At 30.5% G+C, this 8,615-nt stretch overlaps 1 pseudogene; it reads right to left on the bottom strand.

The window, feature by feature from the left end:
• Window positions 1-226: 226 nt before the first annotated feature.
• On the bottom strand, window positions 227-3,838 carry LOC114165729 (annotated as a pseudogene).
• Between the last annotated feature and the right edge of the window lie 4,777 nt (window positions 3,839-8,615).

The raw sequence follows: 8,615 nt of genomic DNA, 5'->3' as shown, positions 1-8,615 counted from the left end.
GAGTTCATTCAATGGTAACTGATGGCTACCAGTGAGAAGGATAACGACGAGGCTTGACATTGGTCTCCATCGTCGCCTAAATCAACGCATGCCACGATGGATTGTCAAGATATTTGTTTCTATCATTCAATTATATCGGTGTAAACCCTTTTACAGTGTTATATATTTAACTATGGATTATTATAAAGAGACAAATAAAGAGAAAGAAGAAAGGAACAAAAATGAGTTAGATAAAAGGTAAAACGATGATATTCATGATGATAACTCTTGAATAATACACATCAAAGTCCAAATAACAAAGATTTCCAGTGATAAAAGGAAATCTGCTAATGTCTGCATGAAAGACAATGTGAGTTCAACAAGAACACACACAATGAGACATGCACGTAACATGCGAGTGTTATTCAAAGGGAAATGCAGAACACAAAAGGAAGTGACGAAGCGTTTAGATAGAGATACTGTTAGGGATTCCTCTGAAAGTCAATCCCGGTTCACTGCTAGGAAGAAGCACAGTGTAGGGCATTTTGACCGGTCCAGTACGATTTTTAAGTCCTTTGTTGTTGTTCCTGTCAGAGATTTCTTTCTCAATTTTTCCTAACTCATCTCTAAATCTTTTGAACAGATCTTTTGCTTCTTCATGAGCGGTCCAATTCAGACTGTTCCTTTGTCCAAGATACACCTCATCTTTTGCATGGGTTGATAGTAACTCCATTACTGTAAGATCAATAACAGTCTGGTACTTTGGAGTAACTGTTTTCAGAAAAGCTTCATGAGGATTGTTGGTCATCTCTTCATACTCTTGAGTTCCTGGTTCTGGGATCAATCTTCGGCTTTGTGTAGGACGGTTCATGATATAACCTCCATAAGGATACTGTCCAAAATTAACAGCGGCATGAAGAGCTGAAGCAATCCATATAATGGTAGTGCAAGTTTCAATCAGATCTTGAGAACTCTGCATTTTAGGCCATTTTGATTTTAAGTCACCGTGACCCTTCTTCACAACTTCATCCCACCATGCTTGCAATTCACTATCTCCTTGAACTGCCTTATCGTCTGAATAATACAGAGCCACATACTCTTTTACCCATAGCTTAGTAGCATTCCATATTTCTAGTCCATCAACAGCATAAGGATAGTCCTTTATTGCTAGGCTAAGGCCATAAGGGGAACTTTTATCCTCAACCGCCATTCCTCTAAATCAATCAAAACAAACAGTTATTTTGGCATTCGACATGATATTTTTCCAATTTAATATGGTTAACTTACCTTTTGATGAGATCCTTTGGTAAAGCTTGGTCAGTGAAAACCCAATTCTTGTATACAGCAGAAGACATCTCCATGGAATAGGGCCCAGGCAAAAAAGTCTGCTCTATAATGCTACCTGCACTAATTAGGGATTTCCTAGCAAGTGCATTGATATTAATGGTGTCACGGAAGTGAGGATGAAGGAGTTTGTAAATGGGGTGAAGTACACTGAGATTCCTGTGTGTTGCTATGGCAAATGGCTCAATCACTGCATGAGTATGTAACCTGTGACAGACAGACACCAGAGAAGTTACAACATTAAATTTCGTATTACATAAACATGTTTGCATATGAATGTTGTTATGTATACATACCAGTGGCTTATGAGCTGATGATAGTTGGTGTCATTTACAGTAACATGAGCTTTGGCCAATTGCCAAATTGTATTTTCGACACCTTGGTCCGCAGGCAACACCACTATGGTCTCTGCACCCGAATAACATCTCCACATCGATGTGGCTTGCTCAGTTCAATAGCAAGTGGTTTCAATGTCCCATCATCTTTCAAGAACAAGAATGTCCTAGTGGCATAAGCCTTTGCAGAAGGAAGTTCGTTTATCTTCATCAAATACGTAATGAATACGTCATAGTAATCTAATATGAACAATCTCCTACCAGCAAATGCCTGTTCCAGAAATTTAATTTCAGTGATCACTTTGATAATTTCATATGCCTCTGAATCAGACATGCCAGATTATATTTCTAAGATATCGTGTGTATTATTACCTCATCTACTTTGACACCATCCATGTTAGCCTCCAACTTTTCTTTTGTCACTGTACTGGGTTGAGTACAGTTGCAAACTAGCTTCGATGGCGATTCAAGCTCCTCCTTCTGCCATTAATAAAGATGTCCAATAATCTCTCTTGCAAATTCCTCATATATAGATCGCAGTATATATTATAACAATAAAATTAATATTTACACTTACTTTAAGAAGCCGAATTACGAGAGGGTTTACACCGGCAATCATCTCTCTTGCAAATTCTTCATCAGTCATCCATGCAAACTTGCTCTCTATAAAAAATCATAACAAAGAAAATAAAATTGACAAAGAGTGTAAGGTTTGGAGAGTATAGGTGAAGAATAGTTACTACGTACCTTTGATTACATCAGGAGTTGGGAAATTAAGGGCACTTGGAGTAGCGTTTCCAGTGATAGATATAGGCAGATTAACTCCACCTTCATACATTTTCAACACTTCTTCCAAGCTATTAAATTCATTTGATGTTGTATTTAAATACATAGAAAGGAGCAAAGGTTCAACTCTTCCCGCTAGAGTTTTCGTTCCTATTTGAATGAATTCTGAAGTCTTCTCGTGACTGAAATTTTCATCCCTTGGCACATAAACCTCGTCCGATTTCTCGTATTGATCACCTTTCAACACAGAAATTAAGCATATTCAAACTTTTATCATCAAGAAATTAAATCATGATTAAATGTAACTCACCATTTTTGTTGTTGCGGATGAGGTTTCTCCCAGTCCTAACCCTACGAGGATAGGGATATTTGAGGCCTCCAAGAACTGGGTGATCTTCTGCTCCATCACTGTTAAGAAACCCTAAATCATTATAAACATCATAATCATAAATCCTATCCCATTTCTCACGCTTTCCAGTTCCATCTCCCCTTAAATTCTTCAACTCTTCTTTTCTGTACGTTTGTAATTGCACTGGTGTCTTACCGGGAAGATAGGGCTGCAATGCATATTTTTTCATAAATATATAGTTTCATCATTTAAATTAAGAAACGAAATAACAAAAATCATTATTTCACTTACAGTGTTGGCAAAGAAAATGCGATCCGTTTTGTAACCCTTATGGTTATGAACCCAGGAGTTACAGTCAAAGTGATTATTGTTCACGTCGTGTTCACTTGTTTGAGATGGATATTCAAGAGTAACACTAACAAGGAAAAACTCATCATTCATAAAACTTTTTACGTAAAATGCTCCTGGGATTCCCATACTTTTATCATCCCATTCAAAATAAATATCAAATTCCTCCGCTCTCCCTCCCGAGGTTCGTAACACAGAAACCTTATTCGCCAAGTAGGTATCTTTTGCAACTTTCCCTGCCACAACACTTGCTGCAAAATGCAAACAAATCAGAATCCAAAAATAATACATGTTCAAGGAATGCAGAGACGTTTTTACATTTGATTACAAATCATCATATATGATATAAACTACTGGTTTTGATGATCAATGTAACTATTTTAGAAAGATTGATAACAGGAAAAGTTTTATAATGATAATGCATAGTGTGAACTGAAAAGAAAAAACATGAAAAAGAGAGAAAACTAACGATTCTCTGACTTGGTACGACTAATCAACTTGAAAGTCACAGACTTAGTGATATCAAGTTCGAGTGAATGTTCAACTATCTTGATGCCGGTGGCAAAAAGACCCTTAACATTGTTTATGCTTTCAACCACACTCTTCCGTATCAACACCACCCTACCCTTCACCAACTTCTTCTTTTCCACTATTGAACTCATTGCTATAGCAACCACAATTTCTTACTAATGTTTGATATTTGAGAGTAGTTGTGAGGAAGCCAAGCTCTAATCTCACCTATTTATACACAAAAAGTACGTGGTCCTCGTATCGGTACACTCATAAAGAAAGAAACATAAACAAGTGGATACATCCAATATAATAAATCTATTTGCATAAATCAAAGTATAATAACAAGTTGAACATTATTTGTATAACAAGTTGCTTCTATATAGTTTTTTATTTATGTTATCATAATTAAAAGTAGAAAAATCGTAATTAATTCATTTAGGCAGTTAAATAATGCTATGTCTGTATAAGAGATACCACCATGGCAACCGGCATAAAACATGCATAGTTCGATTGTACTATGTTTCCCTTCTTCCTTAAATATACTTGATTCGTGCTCAGAAATCCAAATTTATATTTTGGATTTTATACATGTATATTGTCATTATTAGGTCATGGGTATACTCGTTTAAATATTTTTTTCTTACAACAAATTAAGATTTAAAACAAAACTTATGATCACTAATTTAGTGTTAAAATGATATATACCTTCTTTTATATGTCAAAATAACACGTATTCAATAACTAACATTGGAAAAAGTTATAATTTCATAAATTTGCAAGGCTTATGTACGAGGAGAAAGATGATTTGTAATTTGTTATTTATCTATTATATGTGTTTGTGTAAATAAAGGATATGTAAAACTCAAATAAAGAGTTGTTTGTTGGAAGCCTCACATCGACTAGAGATAAGGCAATTTCATGATAGATAAGTGGTGTGCAAACCTCACCTTATAAGTTTGTTTTATAGAGTTGAGTATAGACTTAAAGTTCACTTCTTAACACGGTATCAGAGCGGTGCAACGCCTCACCTTACAAGCTGATTTTGTGAGGTTGAGTAAGGCTTAAAATCTACTTCTTAACATTGTTGGTAGAATGGCAACCGACGTATCGGGTATCACATTTTTGTCGCATTCACATCCTCCACCGTACCCATACATGCTTCTTAATGTTTAAATATCAATTAATACATTTTTATAAAATAATAAAAAATTACTGTAAAAGAAACATAATATTATTAAATATTCAATATTAAAAGGATATTATTCTTGTTTCTTTAATATCAAATATTTAAAAAAGAATTATAATTGTATATGTTTGAAATTAAAATATCAAATAAAATTTCATAAAAACTAAAACATTTATTAAATTTTCAAACATTAATAGACTTGAGTATTTTGATAATTCAAACGGAAATGGGGATACGATAGAGATGAGTATTACGGAGGGTATGGTCACTACAGATGACAACGAGGCGAGGGGGCAGGACGAGTTTCATTATCCCATCCATACCCATCCCATAGAAAAAATCATCCTCATCCTTATATCCAAACCCAACGGTATCAAACTTTTGTCTCATATCCATTCCCACCGGGTAACGGATATATACTCGTACCCTAACCCTATCTGTTTTCTTACTGTTTCAATATTAATTATTAAGTTTTATAAAATAATAATAAATTATTGTAGTGAAATATAATATTATCAAATGTCCAATATTAGGATGAGAGTTATTTCTTCGATACCAAATATTTAGAACAAAATTGTAATTATAACTATATACATTTCAAATTAGAATATCAAATAAAATTTAATGAGAATTAAAATATTTATTAAATTAGCAAACATTAATGAAACCTAGTTGATAAAATTTAAGAGTATTTTTAAAAAATATTAAAAAAAATTCAAATTAAATATATTTTAAATGTCTACTTACTTCAATTTTTTAAATTCTAATGAATCTCTTTTTTATACACCAATAAAAATTATAATACATCATTTGATCAAAATCATCCAAAGAAGAAATATTAAAATAATAATATTATAATTTTAACATAGATATCGTATCTTTTGAATTTCAATATATATTAGATGATGATAAAAAAATTCATGGCAATTACATTAAACTTTTATATTATAGTAAATAAACTTTATTTATACAATTATAGTAACAAAATTACAGTATGATAATGAGTTAGAAAATAAAAAATAATTATATAAAATATATCAAAATAGTATTCTATATGATAAAAATAAACAATAAATAAAAATATAAAAAAATTGTCAAAAAATGTAAGTCTTAGAAATAATTTGAGAGACTACTGAATGAAATCACACAACGAAAGCAAATGATATGACATGAATATTATATATGAATATTATATATATATATATATATATATATATATATATATATATGTGTGTGTGTGTGTGTGTGTGTGTGTGTGTGTGCGTGTGTGTGTGTGTACATATATAAAGGTTACTATTAATTGACTATGAATATTTTAATAATTTAAATGAGGACAAGGATATATGGCAGGTATAGGGACGAGGACAGACATGTACATTGCCATCTCCATAGCCAATTAAGAAAGTCGGGGATTCTCCATTTCCATACTTATATCCAGTCAATGTAAGGATTTTCTATCAAAACGAGGATTAATTCGGACAATACCCACAATGACAAATTTATTTGTCATCTTTAATAAGAATGGGACAAATATATATATCTTCATCCTCATACCTAATTAAAAAAAATCATATATTTCTTTTATCCCATACTTAGTTAATATGGGAATCTTTGTCAAAACAAAGAAGAGTTCAGATAATATCGACAAGAACAAATTTATTTATCAATATTGGTCTATAGTTGTTGAAGGATTAAATCAGTAAGGAATGTATTTTTCATTAAAGCACGTTTAACCAACCAATTATTTATAATAAACCTGAATGATGAATTGGGTAAGAGTGAGATGTTTTACTATTACAATATATGAAAGAGGCTCTATTATATGAACGTTTTTATTAGGATAGTTGGTTTTGGCTAGAAAATTAAAAATAAATGTATTATTAATCTTTTGCTTTTCCCTCTCCTTTGTGCACAATTCAGTAATTTAAAATGGAAAACTCATAATGAAAGTGATAATAGGATAAATATATGTAAACTCATTTGTTTAAAAATTCAAATTCAAATATTATCTATCAATTTAAATATCTTCGTTAACATCAAAATAAATTCATACAATACTGATAAATCGAATTTTATTTGTCATCTAACCAATTGTATAATTCAATAAATAAATTAATTAAAGGTAGTTGTATAACACATACACCTGATTTCAATAAATATAAAACAAAAAGTTAATTTATCTCTTATAATAAAATATTTAGATGATATAAACTTTCCACGATCTATAGTATATATTTTTTTTCTTTTATTGTGACTGTATGGCTATTTATTTATTTTTAATAACAGAAAAATGTATGTAAAAAATACATAATCTTTATTATTATTTTATTATTCTGATTTAATATGAATACTTGTTTCAGCAAATCTGCTGGTAAGCAACCCATAGTTTTTCATCGGTGTTTCGTTGATATTTTATTTGGGCACGTACGTAGTAGAAACATAAATATATTTATTATTACCACTTGGCATAGTATAGTAGCTTCATCACGGGTTCCTTTAGATATATATGTTTATTAGGATGAGAAAACATTAAGCAAGTTTTTAAATTAATAAACTAATTAAAATTAAGGAATTGTATCGATAAAATGCGATTTATTATTGTGCCAAGAGAAGAATAATTTTGAAAAATGCGATATTTTTGTATAGTTTTCACTTTTTTCTCTTCATATTTCATTGGAAAGTAAACACGAGGAAACAAATGATATGATTCTTTTTACTTTCCTTGAAACTTTCTTTTTAGTTATTTTTCTACACTAATAATTTTTCACTTTACATTCTTTTTACAAACTATTTTTCATTTTTTGCTCTATATTGTGAACGTATATGACCGGTAATGATTCCAAACAAATCATGTTCAGTTCTTCGGATTTCAAAATGAAACTTAACTTTGTACTGGGAAAGTGTCATGAATATTATTTAATATTTTTTTAAATTTAAATTATTTTTTAGAAAATATTTCAGTTTTAGATATATATTTCAGTTTTAGAAAATTAGTTATTATTTTATATTAAGAGTGAGATATTGTAATTATTTTATATTTGATATTTTGTTATATTTTATTCTATATAGGATATATCAATAACATATAAAAACATGTTCTTCCGTATAACATATCACATATATATCTCTCGTATATATCATATCTCTTATATTTTTAAAGGTCCTGAAAGTTCCGATAGTAGAGAGATATTTTATTTATGTTGAAACAAATCTTTGAAATTAAAGAAGAAGCTCGTTTATCAACTTATAAATGCAGGCCAAGTTAGTAACCAAGTTGAGGAAAACAATACAACACGTGGGTTATTAACTAGTTTAGTGCCAAGCAATGCATAATTCAATGCCAGAGAAAATAGAAAATACAACCACTTGAAACTTTTTTGAAAAAATACAACTAATTGACACTGTTTGTAATAATATAGTAACATATATTAGAATTTTAAATGAACTAATTGACGTTCTTTTCAATATAATAATATATAATAGAATTTTAAATTAAAAAATAAAATTATTTTGAATTGTAATGTATATGTATTTTGTCTTTAGTGAAATATTAGGCAAAAGAATAGAACCCGGGGCAGAGGAGGTGGTGCTGTTAATCTCAAAATCGTATAAACAAATAGTCTCATATTCTTGTTTTACTACAAGCGTGAGACTAACAAGAGTGAGAGACAGAAAACCAATGCAAAATTAGATGTGTCAAACTTAGTCTCATTATTTATCGGGACTAGTTCGCAATATTTTTTTAATTTGTATATATATACTTATAAATAAATAG

Source organism: Vigna unguiculata, chromosome 10 (assembly GCF_004118075.2).
Source record: "Vigna unguiculata cultivar IT97K-499-35 chromosome 10, ASM411807v1, whole genome shotgun sequence".
NCBI classification, from domain to species: Eukaryota; Viridiplantae; Streptophyta; class Magnoliopsida; order Fabales; family Fabaceae; genus Vigna; species Vigna unguiculata.
Note: the sequence above shows the minus strand (reverse complement) of the source record. Positions and strands in the feature narration are given on the sequence as shown.